Genomic DNA, 18,490 nt, shown 5'->3' with positions numbered 1-18,490 from the left:
CCCACAGAGTCCACAGCGACCTGTTCGCACTAGATCTACTTTCTCCCACTTTCTCATCCATCCCCTACACATTAGGGGCAATATTACAGAGGTCAATCAGCTATTAACATCTGTGGGATGTGCAAGGAAACCGGGTTACCCAGGAGAAACCCACGTAGTCATAGAAACATAGGAAATAGGTGCAGGAGTAGGCCATTCGGCCCTTCGAGCCTGCACCGCCATTTAATATGATCATGGCTGATCATCCAAAATCAGTACCCTGCTCCTGCTTTCTCCCCATATCCCTTGATTCCGTTTGCCCTAAGAGCTAAATCTAACTTTCTCTTGAAAACATCCAGTGAATTGGCCTCCACTGATTTCTGTGACAGAGAATTCCACAGATTCACAACTCTCTGGTGAAAAAGTTTTTCCTCATTTCAATCCTAAATGGCCGACCCCTTGTTCTTAAACTGTGACCTCTGGTTCTGGACTCCCCCAACATTGGTAACGTGTTTCCTGCCTCTAGCGTGTCCAAACCTTTAAGAATTGTATATGTTTCCAAAAAATTCCCTCTCATCCTTCTCAATTCCAGCGAATACAAGCCCAGTCGACCCATTCTTTCCTCAGTACAGGATACTGAGTTGGATGATCAGCCATGATCATATTGAATGGCGGTGCAGGCTCGAAGGGCCGAATGGCCTCTACTCCTGCACCTATTTTCTATGTTTCTATCATATATCAGTCCTGCCATCCAAGGAATTGACCTGGTGAACCTACGCTGCACTCCCTCAATAGCAAGAATATCCTTCCTCAAATGAGGAGACCCGTCACAGGGAGATCGTGCAAACTCTGCACATACAGCACCCAAGGTCAGGATTGAACCCGGGTCTCTGGCACTGTGAGGTAACAGTTCTCCCAGCTGAGCCACTCTGCTGCCTTTGCGGCAAGGATCCTGTTGCAAGGGTATTTTAGGACCAGGTAGAAGGGTTAACGAAGCAGTGGTGCCACAGTTATTGGTACCAAAAGATCCCTTAGGATATTTGATTGGTACTTGTCAAGGTGTGGATGATGTTGTGGGGATTCATGCCGTCTGACGTCCTGGCAATAGCTGAGACCTTTGAAAGCACCAGGACCAGGACGGGTCGATGTGTTATGAGTAGGAAGGAACTGCAGATGCTGGTTTAAACCGAGGATAGACACAAAATGCTGCAGTAACTCAGCTGGTCAGCCAACACCTCAGGAGAGAAGGAATGGGTGACGTTTCCCCCCAGAGATGCTGCCCGACTCGCTGAGTTACTCCAGCATGTGGTGTCTATCTTTGATGTGTTATGTGCCGGTCTCTCATTAGTTTTTACTTGCTGGATTCAGTCCAATGGATGACACGAGATCATTTGACAAGCGAAATCCGCCGGATCTCACATTACTTTTGTATTTCTTAACCAGGGCAGTGTCATTTACTAACGGGGGTGAATTGGATCAATGGTATACGATAGAAAATCAGTCTGATAGAAAAGACGACCAAGGTTGCGGTTGGTTTTATTGAGAACCTCACTGGTTAATTGCGGGGGGGTTTGACCTGGTCTGGATGTGGAATTTTTATTTTCAAGGCGGTGGGAACGCCCGAATGTCCCTCCTCCCCCAGCAGTCTGCTCGCCGCCCTGTTATAAGGCTGGAACTCTCGGTTGCTGGGTTAGTTTCTTGCTGATCTCAACAGCAGAAAGTATTCCAGGCCAGCCAAGAGTTTGCAGAGGGCGGGTGTTACGCTTCTCTGTCGCAGACATGGTTCTCAACATCGAAATAACCTATTGGTAAGACTGGGGTGGAATTATGCCGTTGCTCATTGCTAACCACCCATTTAGAATGCATTCGGGTAGTTCGACACAATTCTTCACCGGGGACAGGCAGTAGCATCTCTGGAGAGAAGAAATGGGTGACGTTTGGGGTCGGGACCCTTCGTCTGAACGACTCCAGCTTTTTGTGTCTATCTTCGGTGCAAACCAGCATCTGTAGTTCCTTCCTACATTTGTCTTCATCGCGTTTCTCCTCTTTTTTCCTTGCTCCGTGTCTGTGCGTAGCTTGAGATTTTAAACGCCGTTGTTTCTTGGTGTAACATCGGCGTCCCAAATTGATCAGCGGCCGTCGCTTATTTTTAGTACTTTTTGTTTTGTGTGCTTGACCAAATTAAGACACTTGAGAAACGCTGATTGCGGGACAATTAATTCCAGTATTTATTCAGATAGACACAAGGAATTGCAGATGTCAGACTCTTCGGCAAAACATAAAAGTGCTGGAGGAACTTGGCAGTTCCTGACCTGAAACGTCGTCTGCCCATTCCCTCCACAGATGACCCGCTGATTTACTCCAGCTTTTTGTGTCTATCCTCCAGATGTTGCCTGGCCTGCCGAGTTCCTCCAGCACTTTGTTCTTGGTGTGTGTGTGTGTGTGTGTGTGTGTGTGTGTGTGTGTGTGTGTGTGTGTGTGTGTGTGTGTGTGTGTGTGTGTGTTGTGTGTGAACATATCCATGTTTTTCTTTAACGTGCTGTAACTACATTAATATTTTGGCCAAATTTCCTGATAAGTCATAGAAGTACATCGGTCCATCGAGCCTGATGTTGAACGACACCGGGTTGAAGTGGGAGAATCGCAAGCAACACAGAATGTATTCACAAGGAACTGCAGATGCTGGTATACGAGAAAGGCAATGTGCTGGAGTAACTCAGTGGGTCATGCAGCATCTCCGGGGAACATGGATAAGAGACGTTTGGGTCGGATCCTTCAGACCGATTTGGGAGAAGAGGAGGTGGTAGAGGGGAGAGAAAGCTAGAGGAGAAGCGGGGTAGCGATAGTACAAATGTGTAGGAAGGAACTGTAGATGCGAGTTTACACCAAAGATAGGACCCAAAATGCTGGAGTAACTCAGCGGAACAGGCAGTATCTCTGGTGACGTTTCGGGTCGAGACCCGAGTCTGAAGAAGTGTCTCGGCCTGAAACGTCACCCATTCCTTCTACCCAGAGATGCTGCCTGTCCCGCTGAGTTACTCCAGCAATTTTGTGTCTATTTTGGGGGAGAAACAAAATCTGCCTATCAAAACCCCTATCACTTACAGCTCCTTGTGTCTGACAGTGTGAACATCTAGCATGGCATCAACAAAAGTTTTGAATGATCAGAACACAATTGTAAATCTGGACCTTTTTCTATTGAAGATGAAAAAGACAAGGGCCTTTATATAGATAAAAATGCTGGAGAAACTCAGCGGGTGAGGCAGCATCTATGGAGTGAAGGAATAGCCTCACCCGCTGAGTTTCTCCAGCATTTTTATCTACCTTCGATTTTTCCAGCATTTGCAGTTCCTTCTTAAACACAGGGCCTCTATATCGCAATAACTCAATTGTATTAGGATATTTAGCGCCTTTGAATTAAATACTGTTGTGATTGCATGTGCACCGTGGGGTTTAAAATCTCAGCATACTTGTACAAAATGTAAAATGTTGAGTGCGGGTTGTTTTTGATTTCGCATGGGGAATTGGGGTTGGAGAATCCCTTTCCCGGAGGTTTTTGTCAGCCTCCCTACCTGCTTCCACTACCTGCAACCTCCGGGAACCGCACGGAAACCTTGGGTGGGGCGCAAAGTCTCCAGAGGTTTCCGTTCAGTTTTCCTAAGTGGGACAGGGGCATTATATATGTCAGTCCACCACTGGTGAGCAAACAGTACTTGCATAGAATTGTTTTGGAAGTAAATCTAGATGCTTTCTGTACTGAAGTAAACGTTTCCAATTTAATGGAAGATACTAATCCTTTCTCCTTTTCTCTAGTAATTCCTGAGGGTATGCCAGGAAGGTAAGCACAAATGCTTGCGTTAATATTGACATTATCATTGGGTCTGAATATCCCAGATCATTTTGCAGTCAATCAGCACGCAGAAATTCGGGTTAAATCGGGTTGATCTCTGGCGCTGTCTGTGTGGAGTTTGCTTGCTCTTGCTGTGACTGCGTGGGTTTACTCTGGGTGCTCTGGCCTCCTCCCACCCCCCCTCTCCCCCGAAGTGCAGATTGTAGGTGAATTGCCCCTAGTATGTGGGGAATGGGTGAGAAAATGGGACAACTTAGAACTAGGAAGTGGTTGGTCGACGGGCCGAAGGGCCTGATTCCTTGTTGTATCTCTCTAAACTCTTCCCTTTTTAAGCTGTTTTTGGTAGTGTAAACATCGTAGTTATGCAAGAACTGTGGCAATCAGTTGGGTTCACTTCTTCTTGCGTATGGCGTGCACAGCTTAAAGTTGTAGGACAACTTGTTCTACTTGATTGTGCACGCCAGGTTGATTGCATTCGTTAAATCTCCCACCACAATGGTTTCACTAGGAGCACACATAAATTGTTGGGGGATAAATATTGGTTCTAAGACACCACAAAGACCTCTTGTTATTCTTCCAAAGTATTGCCGTTAAGAACTTGTGGGACCATTTGGGAGTGCAAGAAAGACTTGTGCAATGTGCAGCATATCTGAGTTTACTCTGCTTCATTGCTGGCCTAGACTTGCATGATTCAATCCGGCAAAGCAGGTTTAGTAGCGCACGCTTGCAGCTGCCACTGGAATATGTAACATTATAAACGGGGTACGGAGCCCAAACCAAATGACATGAACATGGAATCCTGACATCCAAGAGTGGAGACTGGTGAGTGGTTTTCCATGTGGCAGTTCATAGTATAGTACCTAAATATAGCCTTATTGTTTTCGTATTATTTGGCAAATCTTTTCAAGCAAATGTGATTTTGTATTACATTTGAGATTTAACGAGGTGAGTGGAAAATAACTAATTTTGTTTCTATTTTCTTTAGTTCCACGATCTCGAGGAAAAACTCCTAAAGGAGTTTCCTGATGAACTTCATATCGTAAGTGGATGCTACCAGCATGTTCACGATCAGCTGGCTTTGTCTCGTATTCGACAGTCAGTATTCACCACTGTCTGTAATCTCTTTCACTTCTGAGGGCTCCATACTGGGTTGTGATATAACCACTCAATAGGCTCCCTACTATCCAATTTATTGCAGGAACCACCATGAAGAAGAAGGGGGGGGGGGGGGGGGGTAGCTAAGGCGGGGGAGAACAAAGAACCTTTATAACTTCCCTTTACGTGGTGACTATTTACATACCTTGGGTCTGCAAGCATAGAATTTTACTATGACTTCTCACAATAAAGTATTCTATTCAATTAAATACCATACCGCTTTGAAGTTCAATAGATTGGGATGGTGAATCTGTGGAATTTATTGGCACAGAAGGCTTTGGAGGCCAAGTCAATGGATATTTTTTTTTAAGGCCGGGATAGATTCTTGATTAGTACGGGTGTCAGAGATTATGGGGAGAAGGCAGGGGAATGGTCTTAGGAGAGAAAGATAGATCGGCCTAATTCTGCTCCTTACTGTATGAACACATTATTCACTGTGATGCAAGGTAGATAAAGTGGAATATCTGAGCAGAAGAAGAGACAAGGAGACCTGAGCTGAATAAAACTAATTGATCCAAATAATTCCAATTTACTTTGGGTAGAATTGTTTTGCTGTGAGGGGTCAAAAAATCTGGAGGCTTATATTTAAAGCAATTGATTGAAGAATTTAAATTATGATGTTGACTTTTAGTGGTTTAGAATTGACCATTTAAAAAGACAGTTGAGGTTGAAAACCTAAATGTATTAAAATGAATATATTAAAAATAAATGGAATGTATTTGTGTAGTGACCTCCAGTTTAAATTCCATTTGGAATATTTTGGAGGACCAAGAAACCAAGAACCTTGACAACTGGAATATTGGGTTAAGTAATCTTTATTTTGATCAGCACAAATATAATGGACTAAGTCGCCATTTTTCCCTAATTAAATACATTTAATACAATATACACAGGTATTCAGAGTTATAGAATGATACAGCGTGGAAGCAGGCCCAACTTGCCCACACCGGCCAACATGCCCCAGCTACACGCATACCACCTACCTGTGTTTGGTCCATATCCCTCCAAATCTGTCCTATCCATGCAACTGTATAACTGTTTCTTAAACGTTGGGATAGTCCCTGCCTCAACTACCTCCTCTGGCAGCTTGTTCCATACACCCACCATCCTTTGTCTGAAAAAGTTACTCCTCAGATTCCTATTAAATCTTTCCCCCTTCACCTTGAACCAATGTCCTCTGGTCCTCTATTCCCCTACTCTGGGCAAGAGACTCTGTGAATCTACCCGATCTATTCCTCTCATGATTTTATACACCTCTATAAGATCACCCTTCATCCTCTTGCGTTCCAAGGAATAGAGTCCCAGCCTACTCAACCTCTCCCTACAGCTCAGACCATCTAGTCCTGGCAACATCCCCGTAAATATGGTAAATTTAGATTGTAAATATAACGGAGGTATAGATCAGTCGCAATCTGTGCCGGCTGTCTAGTTCTCTTTGTTCTTCGGCTATGCATTGATTTCAAACTTTATTTTTCAGGTTGGGAAATCAGTTGGTGGAAATACTGGCTGCTTTGAGGTTGTAGTAAAGGATTCAGACACCGTTCTGTTTTCTAAACTGGTTAGTGACGATTGTGTGTTGCCTGTCACCTTGCCGTCATTTCAAACTTTCCTTTAATTGTTGTGAGTTTGGGTGTTGCAATTTGTTCTTCATGTATCTGGTATACACAGATGGGCACTGCATGATATGTGGCAATGCTTCAGCAGTGTGCATGGTTGCCCTGCTGGCTTGATCCAACACGTGATAAGGATATAGGAAACCTCTGGAGACTTTGCGCCCCACCCAAGGTTTCCGTGCGGTTCCCAGAGGTTATTGTCAGTCTCCCTACCTGTAACCTCGGGCAACCACCTGCAACCTCCGGGAACCGCACGGAAACCTTGGGAAGGGCACAAAGTCTCCAGAGGTCTCCCCAAGTGGGACAGGGGCATTACAGCGTTAGATACACTGGTTCAAACCTGACCACGGATGCTGTCTGTTCGGCTTGTTCGTTCTCCCCGTGACCTGCGTGGATCTCCGGTTTCCTCCCACACGCCAAAGACGTCCAGGTTTGAAGGTTAATTGGCTTGGTAAAAATTGTAAATTGTCCCCAGTGTGTGTAGATAATAAGGTGCAGGGATTGTGGTTGGCACAGACTCTGTGGGCCGAGGTGCCTGTTTCCGCGCTGTATTTCTAAACTAATACTGCCAATAGGTGCCCTAGAAATCAAGTTCAAATAAAGAATCTGCAATTGTGATACCATTTGTAGTCATAGGATTTTGACCTGGGCCCGTTACAATTTGCCCACTGCCACAACGGGTCAACAGAGGAAATGTTGGAGGAAGGAACTGTAGACTCTGGTTCAAACTGTAGATAGACATAAAACGCTGGAGTAACTCAGTGGGACAGGCAGCATCTCTGGAGAGAAGGAATGGGTGACGTTTCGGGTTGAGAACCATCTTCAGACTACCAATGCATATAATCCAAATGCACCTTTAAAACTGAAGTGAAAATGAAAGCTATATTTAAAACTGAATGCTATATTGTATTGCAGTTGTATTTTATCTTGAGATGTTTGCCTATTAAGTCTATGACTGCTGGAAAACTAAGGATCAATGCATTCATGTGTTTTCAAACAGCGTGAAAAAAAAAGTATTAATGACGAGGTATTTAAGACGATAGTGACAGGAATCAAAGCAGCCCTTAATCAGTGAATGCAGAAGATGTAATTCTCAGGTGAGATGTTGATTTTGTAAGTCAATGAACCATTAAAGAATCAAGTGTTAAATGTAGATTTGGCGACCGTTTCGCTGAATACTTTGCTCTGTCTGTCTAGGCCTAAAGGATCTCCTGGTTGCTAACCATTTCAACTCCTTTTCCCATTCCCACACTGACGTTTCTGTCCTGGGATGCCTCCATTGCCAGAGTGAGGCCACGTGCAAATTGGAGGAACCGCACCTCATATTTCACTTGTGCAGCTAACAACCCAAATTCAAAAACAACATCAAATTCTCTAATTTTAAGTAACTTTAACTGACACTGCCCTCCCCTCTTGTATCCTCCCTCAACCCCAGTTTATTGTCACGTGTACCGAGGTACAGTGAAAAGCTTTGTTGCGTGCTATCCAGTCAGCAGAAAGACAACACATGATTACAATCGAGCCATTTACAGTATATAGATAGATATATAAGGGAATAACATTTAGTGCAAGGTAAAGCCCGCAAAGTCCAAGCAAGGATAGTCAGAGGGTCACCAAAGAGGTAGATAGTAGTTCAACACTGCTCTCTGGTTGAGGTAGGGTGATTTACCAGTTCCACAGTTCTCCAGATTGTTTCTTTCTTGAGATCATCCCTTCCCAACAATGGACCTTCCAAGCAATGAGGTCATTTGTGGCCAGCTCTGCTTGGTCCTGGTCCCTTCTCGCCTACAGGTCTTCACACCACCGCCCCACCTGTTACTTTCAAACTATTGTGGGTATATGCATTTAAAAAAGTACCTTATGAACCCAACACCTGCCCAGAGTAAGGGAATCGAGGACCAGAGGACATAGGTTTAAGGTGATGGGATTTAATAGGAATCTGAGGGGTAACATTTTCACACAAAGGATGGTGGGTGTATGGAACAAGCTGCCACAGGAGGTAGATGAGGTTGGGACTACCCCAACATTTCAGAAACAGTTAGACGGGTACATGGATAGAACAAGTTTGGAGGGATATGGACCAAACGCAGGCAGGTGGGACTAGTTTAGCTGGGACATGTTAGCTGATGTGGGCAAGTTGGGCTGAAGGGCCTGTTTCCATACTGTATCACTCATTGATTCTATGAATTCAGTGAAAATGCAATGTGGCAGTCAAGTATACATTCACATTCATACATCTATGTTCTCGGGGTATCTAAATCTAAATTTTATTAATTATTTGTTATGACATCGGATGGAAGCTGCAAACCAAATCTCGTTGCACTGATGTGCAATCACAATAAAAATATTATTATTATAAGAAGCTAATCATATGGTATATATAAATGGGCATGATCATGAGATTTGCAATACAAAACACCCAAATCTGGTGATACATCGGGCAGAATAACATGTCATTTTTGCAATTAGAACCCAACACAGTGAGTGCCAGACAACCCATCTATTTTACAACCATTCAATTTTAATCTTACAGTGTGTGAAAAGATAGCATGCATGCCTCTTTTTAAAATAAAATTTTAGCATTGCTGTGGGCGCCTGACTATGATGCTGACAAAGTCGGTTTTAAAGGTCCTTATTTGTTCTTGGAGCAATTGTTGAAGCGCTAACCTTTATTTTATATTCCAGTTAAACATACATTTACCTGGTTCATTGTGGCTGAACACTTAATGATGGAGATGGCCAAAATGTCTTCAAAAGGCACAGCTGTTCCCTGATGTCCATGTGGAATGCTCCAGTGGCCAGGTTTTATGGGGTTTGACTTGAGCTCATTTTCAGCCAGTACCTAATGTTTTTTCTCTCTTGACTCTTTCCCCTCCTCGACCACACCCCCCCCAGCATCCAAGTACTCCCCCCCCGCAATGCTGTACTACAAAAATACAAACTCTATGCAATTAAAGGGCACCATATTCACCCATTCCATCTCCCCAGAGATGCTGCCTGTCCCGCTGAGCTACTCTAGCATTTTGTGTCTATCTTCGGTTTAAACCAACATCTGCAGTTCCTTCCTACATTTTGTCTGCTCCACTGTGAAATCTCATGGTATGTCTACTTTGAAGAAGTTCTCCTCCTCTCTCCGACGCGAGTTCTGCAACATCCTCTCTTGCTGCTGCGCCTGTAATTCCTCCTGCTCTCCGACTACGCCTTCTCCCAGCTAACAATGATCTATTCTATTTTCTTTGATGTCCATTCCCCTTGTCCTGTTTTCACACCTTACTCTTCTTTATCTACCTCCCTCTCCTGACATCAGTCAGAAGGGTCTCGACCCAAAACATCACCCATTCCTTCTCTCCAGTGATGCTGCCTGTCTCGTTGACACAACTATCTTCGGTTTAAACAAGCACTGGCAGTTCCTTCCTACACCATATTCCTTTCTACAGTCTTGTGGTGCCAATTTTACTGACCTGCAATGAGGGCTTCCAACTCCCCTATTCAAGGATATACAAATGTAACGGCTCTAATTAAAATTTGCACCCAGTTTTGTTCACCTTAAACAAACTGTTCGCCTTAAATAAAAAATTGCACTGATCCTTGCAATCATCATGCCTGCAATCATTTCCGTTTGAGACTGTGCATTGTACTTCAGCATTTTTGCAAAAAAAGATTTGCCATAAAAAACCTCCATTAAATTCGATGAATTGTGCATGATGTTAAAAAGATGAAAAATAAAAGTTGACCAGCAAAATGCTCATTTCATTCCAAATTTACCCACCTAATATTGGCAGATAAAATTAAATGGAATTATCGTGATCCATCTGGCTTTTGGATGATTACATCTGTTGCTTAAAATGAGGAAGCGTGGTGCTGACCAACTGTAACAATGGAGGAAATGTTTACTTTTGCTGAAGATTGTAAAAGTGGTAACGCAGCAATCTTGCTTCCTCTGGTTAATAATGAGACTTGCAGAATGTACACTTCCTTTATTTGCCAACGCCAATATGGGGAGAACCTGAAAATAAAACTATGTTGTAGGTCTGACACCAGAAAGAAAATGAATATTTCAGATTGCTGACTTAACAGTAATTATTTTAAAATGTTTATCTTGCCTAACCTCTTGTATTTCTACCAATTTTTTGAATTGTATTTGGTACTGCAATAAAATTGACAAACTGCTTAAAGCCTCTTAATTTTAAGAACTTTTTTTGCTCTCTATGGTTATCGGAATATATTTTGTTTTGCAATCCAGTTTAGTTTAGAGAAACAGCGTGCCCACCGAGTCTGGACCGACCAGCGATCTCTGCACATTAACAGTATCCTACACATATTAGGGATAATTTTACATTTATACCAAGGCAATTAACCCACAAAACTGTACATCTTTGGAGTGGGGGAGGAAACCGAAGATCTCGGAGAAAACCCATGCAGGTCACGGGGAGAACGTACAAAATCCGTACAGACAACACCCGTAGTCAGGATCGAACCCAGGTCTCTGATGCTGTATGGTTCTGAAAGAAAATTATTTTTACAGTACTATCCTTCATTTGAACTGTCATTGTATGAGTAGAATTCTAATAGTTTAGTCCTGAGAAGGACCTTTCTGTAAATTGCTTTGCAAACACGATTCCAAGATGCCATCTGGTGGTGAATTAATGCCATTTATTGATTGAGAAAATTTGAACTGTCAATGCTGATTTAAATAAAAACAAAAGTACTGTTGTAGCTCAGGGGCTAGGGCAGCATCTCAGGATCACATGGATAGGTAATGTTTCAGGTTGGGACCAGCATTTATTGATTGCTTCAAGGTAATGTAGTATATCCATTTTGGTGGCAAAAACAGGAAAGCAGACTATTATCTAAATGGTGGCCGACTAGGAAAAGGGGAGATGCAGCGAGACCTGGGTGTCATGGTACACCAGTCATTGAAAGTAGGCATGCAGGTGCAGCAGGCAGTGAAGAAAGCGAATGGTTTGTTAGCTTTCATAGCAAAAGGATTTGAGTATAGGAGCAGGGAGGTTCTACTGCAGTTGTACAGGGTCTTGGTGAGATCACACCTGGAGTATTGCGTACGAGTTTTGGTCTCCAAATCTGAGGAAGGACATTATTGCCATAGAGGGAGTGCAGAGAAGGTTCACCAGACTGATTCCTGGGATGTCAGGACTGTCTTATGAAGAAAGACTGGATAGACTTGGTTTATACTCTCTAGAGTTTAGGAGATTGAGAGGGGATCTTATAGAAACTTATAAAATTCTTAAGGGGTTGGACAGGCTAGATGCAGGAAGATTGCTCCCGATGTTGGGGAAGTCCAGGACAAGGGGTCACAGCTTAAGGATAAGGGGGAAATCCTTTAAAACCGAGATGAGAAGAACCTTTTTTCACACAGAGTGGTGAATCTCTGGAACTCTCTGCCACAGAGGGTAGTCGAGGCCAGTTCATTGGCTATATTTAAGAGGGAGTTAGATGTGGCCCTTGTGGCTAAGGGGATCAGAGGGTATGGAGAGAAGCCAGGTACGGGATACTGAGTTGGATGATCAGCCATGATCATATTGAATGGCGGTGCAGGCTCGAAGGGCCGAATGGCCTACTCCTGCACCTAATTTCTATGTTTCTATTTCAGTGGAGCTCTATAAACATCAGTGTTCTTCTCCCATGTGGAGTGAAGTCAAGGTTTTACAATTCAAGTACAGAAAATAGTGACTGCTTTTCCCCGTTAATGATATCCAGTGAGGTATGTCAAGCTGTATTATCAGAATTCATCTCAAAATGACGTACACAATCAATCACATAGTCCAATTAATAGATTAAAGAAATATAAAATCTGGTTTATGACTGGCAGTGGGAAAATTATGTTAGCTTGCCAAAGAGCCTGGCATGGGAACTGGCCAAGTTAAACAATACTGCATATCTAGGCAACCTAGTCATATTTTTGTCAACATATCTGTGGTAACTGTTTCTGAATGAAGAGTGAACTGTTTTCTAACAAATAATTACACAAGTAGATTATAGTTGTATATTTGTTAATGTACACGTAACCCAGGGGCCCAAATTAATTATCAGGATCCCTTAGATGAAACACCACAATGGCATTTAGATAATTAAATAAATGTTGAATAAAAGGTTTGTGCCAGTCACGGTGACTATGACAGTACCAGACTACTATATGTAGGAAGGAACTGCAGATGCCGGTTTAAACTGAAGAGAGGCACAAAAAACTGGAGCAACTCGGCGGGTCAGACAGCATCTGTGGAGAGAAGGAATAGGTGGCGCTTCGGATCAAGACCCTTCTTCAGACGCTGATAAATACCTGGAGTATCACAAGCATATTTTGGGAAAGGAAGCTTGCCCTGCACCTTGCCCTACCTAGAAACGACTCACTACATGCTGGACTTTCCACTAATGCTCACAGCCTATGGATAAACAAATGGAGGCTATTCAGTATTTTACTTTACTGGCAATACACAAATCAGTCCATAGATAGTCCCTCCATTTCAGGGCACCATAATGTTTCAGACACAGCAATGTCATGTAAATGAAAGTAGTCATGTTTAGTATTTTGTTGCATATCCTTTGCATGCAATGACTGCTTGAAACCTGCGATTCATGGACATCACCAGTTGCTGGGTATCTTCTCTGGTGATGCTCTGCCAGGCCTGTATTGCAGCCATCTTTAGCTTATGCTTGTTTTGGGGGCTTGTCCCCATTGCCTTTATAATTCAACATGTCCTTTCAGCATTTGGTGAACTTGATCATTTAATGTGGAAACTTACCTTCCTACTATCCTTTCAAAGGTGTTAAAAACAAAATTAAACCATGTGTACATTGCATGTTTATTGTGGGGTATAGACGGATAACAATTTAAAATTATGAAGTTATAAAATAGGATATTGTAGATTATCCTGTAATGCAATCTGCTGTTGTGTTTGCACTTTTGTCTTGGCATCTGATAGCTGATGACTCAAGGGCAGGCATACTGACAAAGAATCAGACAAGCAAGATGCAGGCTTGCTTAGTTCCAGCATTTATTTGAGGAAGTTGCTCAAGAGCAATAGAAATCCCTCGAGATTCACAGTAATGATTTCAGTAGCTGGTCTCCACTCCAATTATTCCAAGTTAGCCCCAACATTGCAAGCTCAGAGCTTACAGAAAAGTATCGAGTGATTGTGTGAACAAAAACAATAACACTGCAACAGGTTTTTGTCAGATGGAATATTTACAAATTCCTCATTTATTATTTCATACAAATATTCAAATCTCCAAAACATAATTGGACACTCATGTGTTTATCAAAGTTAAATTATTCCAATATTATGATATTAATTTACAACAAGTGTCTGCACTACAAACAATCAAGGCGTAAATTTCAGTTTATACATGAGAAAAATCCACCTCTTCTAATGCACCATTATGGGACCAGAGTGCTATACACGGGAAGGATTGCACTTCTCACAATAATAGTACATTTCTATCAATGTTATCAGTATGAATTGTCTACACAATAACACAGGTCTTGTGACCCAAGAGATCCGAAATCTGAAAGTGTAAAGTAATCTTAAAACAAAACGTGAAAAGAAGTTTCCTGCTGTCCCGAATCTCTCGGATATTGTTCGACATGAAAGTCGACTAACGGGACAAAGATCACACTTGCTGTCAAATTTCCCCATTAATAATTTCCACATAAACGACAGTATACATTAGTAAAAAGGACTAACTCATTTGTAAGACAAAGGGCGAGGATGGGGAGGGTGAATTAAAATGACCAACTATGGGTCAGAGGTAAACTGGACAACATATTAGCAGAAAGTGACGGGGGGGGGGGGGGGGGGGAGAAGAGATATTGAAGACTTGATAAACAACTAGGTCTGTGGAAAGTTTGTGAAAAAACTTTATGAGACAAAGATTTTAGAGGGTCAGCAGTAGATGGATTGAAAAAAAACAAGTCAGTTTGGCCCAGGAACTTAAGTTTTAAAAGTTTACTCTAATAAAATTGGGGTAAATACAAAGTCAGTTAAGTTATAGGTAAAAATAAATAAAATGATTGATTTAAATGTTCCATGTTCCAGAATAAAAGTTTGGATAAAATGCAAAATATCAAATATTAATAATATTTACCAAGTTACAAGTGATGAACAAAGAGCAAAAATGGTTTAATTAGATGATTGGCGCAGAATAATGGGGTGCAAAAACTAAAAGTAACACTGACTTGACAAACTCAGGCCACAAAAAAAGAAACTTTTTGACAAGATGAATATATCAATAACCTCAAAAAATTGGAAGTTCAATATTGGTAAAAAGTCACCAACTAACTGCCAGAAAGTGAATTAAATTAAAATAGAAGATGGGTGAGGACACTAAAGGGTTGAAATTGACTCAACCATGGTAATGTGTAGGAAGGAACTGCAGATGCTGGTTTACACCCAAGAAAGACAATATGCTGGAGTAACTCAGCGGGTCAGAGAGCAAATCTGGGGAAAAGGAATGGGTGATGTTTCAGGTCGAGACCCTTCTTCAGACCTTTGAGTCTGAATAACTCCAGCATTTTGTTTTTATCTTTGCTTTAAAGCAGGATTTGACTATGCAGTTCTCTGGACCAGCATGGAAACAATGGGCTGAATGGCAGCATCACGGGTTTTCTGCAAGTTCTGTAAACCAGCATTTGCTGTTTCTTCTAACACAATCTTGGTAAAGTTGTCCGAAAGAAGGGAAACTGTGTGTAGGGAGGAACTGCAGATGCTGGTTTATGCAGAGATTAGACACAAAATGCTGGAGTAACTCAGCGGGACAGGCAGCATCTCTGGAGAGAGGAATGGGTGACGTTTCGTGTTAAGACCCTTCTTCAGACTGAGAGTCAGGGGGGAGAGAGTCTAGAGATATGGATGGGGTAAGGTGGGATGATTTTTGAACTGTAGAGCAGTGGAAAGGTAAAGATAAATTAACGAGAACTAAAAGTGGAGATAACACTGAAAAATTGTTAATAAAGTTTGGATAAAATGCTAAATATCAAATGTTAATAATATTTCCCAAGTTACAAGTGATGAACAAAGAACAAAACTGGTTTCATTAGTTGTTGGGAAACAAAATAATGGGGACCTAAAAACTATTGGAAAATTTGCCAAACTCAAGCTAAAAAAAACTTTTTGACAAGGTAAATATATCAATAAAAGAAGATAAGACGCAGAATGCTGGAGTAACTCAGCGGGACCGACAGCATCTCTGGAACGAAGGAATGGGAAAGAAGGAAGGGATCGGAATACCCTACCAGCCAGCATCAGAGATCTCCAAAACACCAACACTTACAAAGATGCACTCCAAAAGCATCTTCATCTTGACTAGCACGTCCACCACCATCATAGTGTTGAGTGATGCTCTACTCCAGAGCTTATCAGCGTACTACATCCAGACCCAGGGGGTCGAGACCCTTCTTCAGACTTATATCAATAGCAATGCTTGCTTTCACAGTCTGAAGAAGGGCTTCGGCCCGAAACGTCGCCTATTTCTTTCGCTCCATAGATGCTGCTGCACCCGCTGAATTTCTCCAGCATTTTTGTGTACCTTGCTTTCACATGCTTGATCAATGGTGTTTTATCATTAATGTTTTATTATTATTGTTTATAGTGTTTTCTGAGTCATTCGTAACAGTCACTGTATGTAATGTTGTTACTAGTAGGCGGAGCACCAAGGCAAATTCCTTGTATGTGAATACTTGGCCATTAAACTTACTTACTTAATATCAATTACCTCAGTCTCACAGATATGGAGGGATGAGTTTTGAACTGCAGAGCAGTGGAAAGGTGGTGAAAATGTAAAGGAGAGGAGTGGAGAGTGGAGATAACACTCCATTCTGTTTGTAGTTTGTTTGCTTGTCTTTTTGCACAAAGTCCGCGAGCATTGCCACTTTTCATTTCACTGCACATCTCGTATGTGTATGTGCATCTGTCTCCTCAGATTCTGGTGAACTTCTACCGCTGCACCATCGAGAGCATCCTTACCAACTGTATCACAGTATGGTATGGCAACTGCTCTGTCTCCGACCGGAAAGCACTGCAGAGGGTGGTGAAAATTGCCCAACGCATCACTGGTTCCTCACTCCCCTCCACTGAGTGTGTCCAAAGCAAGCGTTGTCTGCGAAGGGCGCTCAGCATCGCCAAGGGCTGCTCTCACCCCAACCACAGACTGTTTACCCTCCTACCATCCGGGAGGCGCTACAGGTCTCTCCGTTGCCGGACCAGCAGGTCCAGGAACAGCTTCTTCCCTGCGGCTGTTACACTACTCAACACTGTACCTCGGTGATTGCCAATCACCTCCCCCCCGGACACTCCTCCCACCAGAAAAAAAAATACTATGACTGTATGCACGTACTTGGTTCTTGGTCCTCCAAATGGAATTTAAACTGGAGGTGGTACCTCATGGTGGTACCCCATCTCCCCCCTCCCCCACACCTTCAGGCAGGTGGATGAGAACGGTGAAGTGTCTGTAATTGCTCACTTGACTGGAGTTCTCCCTCCCTTCCATCGGCCGATAATAAGTAAAGTTTTGAACTGGTCTACCAAACAGTTTGTGTGGTGTCTGTTTATTAAGAAGCAAACCTGTTTAGTTGTTATATAAGTAACTTTTTCAAAACCCTTCTTCAAACGTTGCCCATTTCCTTCGCTCCATAGATGCTGCTGCACCCGCAGAGTTTCTCCAGCTTTTTTGTGTACCTTCAATTTTCCAGCATCTGCAGTTCCTTCTTAAACATGATTTATAGGGGGTTAGACTTTGCCTTCCATCACAGTGAGGAGGAGATTAATTTTCTTATAGAAACTTACAAAATTCTTAAGGGGTTGGACAGGCTAGATGCAGGAAGATTATTCCCGATGTTGGGGAAGTCCAGAACTAGGGGTCACAGTTTAAGGATAAGAGGGAAGTCTTTTAGGACCGAGATGAGAAAATCATTTTTTACACAGAGAGTGGTGAATCTGTGGAATTCTCTGCCACAGAAGGTAGTTGAGGCCAGTTCATTGACTATATTTAAGAGGGAGTTAGATGTGGCCCTTGTGGCTAAAGGGATCAGGGGGTATGGAGAGAAGGCAGGGATGGGATACTGAGTTGGATGATCAGCCATGATCATATCGAATGGCGGTGCAGGCTCGAAGGGCCGAATGGCCTACTCCTGCACCTATTTTCTATGTTTCTATGTGATGGATGTTCGTGTAAATTGTGTTGTGTCTTGGTTGTATGACTGCAGAAACCAAATTTTGTTTGAACCTCTGAGTTCAAATGACTACAAATAAATTGTATTATATTGTTTGAGTGAGTTTTGGTCAAGTTTGGTTCTGTGGTCTATTGATGCCCTGGGTGCGCGCGGTGCATTGTGGGGCCATCGCCCCGCCGCCCGCCCGCCAGCCGCCATTTTGTCAGCCCCACAAACCGACGGCCCTTTGTCCGCGCCGGACCCCACTCGCTTGTGGCCCGACTCGCTGAGGCAGCGGTGGCCCGACTCGCTGAGGCAGCGGGACTCGGAGCTGATGCAGCGGTGGCCCGACTCGCTGAGGCGGCGTTCCAGCTTTCGGCAGCGGCGACGACATCACCACGGAGGTCCGCTGGACTGGAGGGCGGCATCTTCGGCCTGGATCGCCTCAGCGCAGAGGGAGAACAAGGAGGGAAGAGACAGAGACTTTTGCCTCCATCGCAGTGAGGAGGTGCTCGGTGAACTCACTGTGGTGGATGTTAATTTGTGTTTATAGTATGTTTTGTTATTTATTATTATTATTATTGCGTATGACTGCAGGCAACGAAATTTCGTTCAGACCTGAAAGGTCTGAATGACAATGAAGGAATCAAATCAAATGAAATGATTTCTAGGGGGGTTTGAGTGAGTTTGGGTCAAGTTTGGTTCTCTGGTCTGTTGATGCCCTGGGTG

At 43.0% G+C, this 18,490-nt stretch overlaps 1 long non-coding RNA gene across 1 annotated transcript; it reads left to right on the top strand.

Moving 5' to 3' along the window:
• The first annotated feature begins 1,629 nt into the window (after positions 1–1,629).
• Positions 1,630–10,250, top strand: LOC116967673. The gene is made up of 6 exons (XR_004410306.1): positions 1,630–1,787; positions 3,793–3,817; positions 4,815–4,868; positions 6,462–6,546; positions 7,598–7,694; positions 9,283–10,250. It is a non-coding gene; the product is annotated as an uncharacterized LOC116967673 (long non-coding RNA).
• Positions 10,251–18,490: the final 8,240 nt, after the last annotated feature.

The sequence above is a fragment of the Amblyraja radiata genome, chromosome 41 (assembly GCF_010909765.2).
Source record: "Amblyraja radiata isolate CabotCenter1 chromosome 41, sAmbRad1.1.pri, whole genome shotgun sequence".
Classification (NCBI taxonomy): Eukaryota; Metazoa; Chordata; class Chondrichthyes; order Rajiformes; family Rajidae; genus Amblyraja; species Amblyraja radiata.
This window is presented reverse-complemented; position numbering and strand designations above follow the sequence as displayed.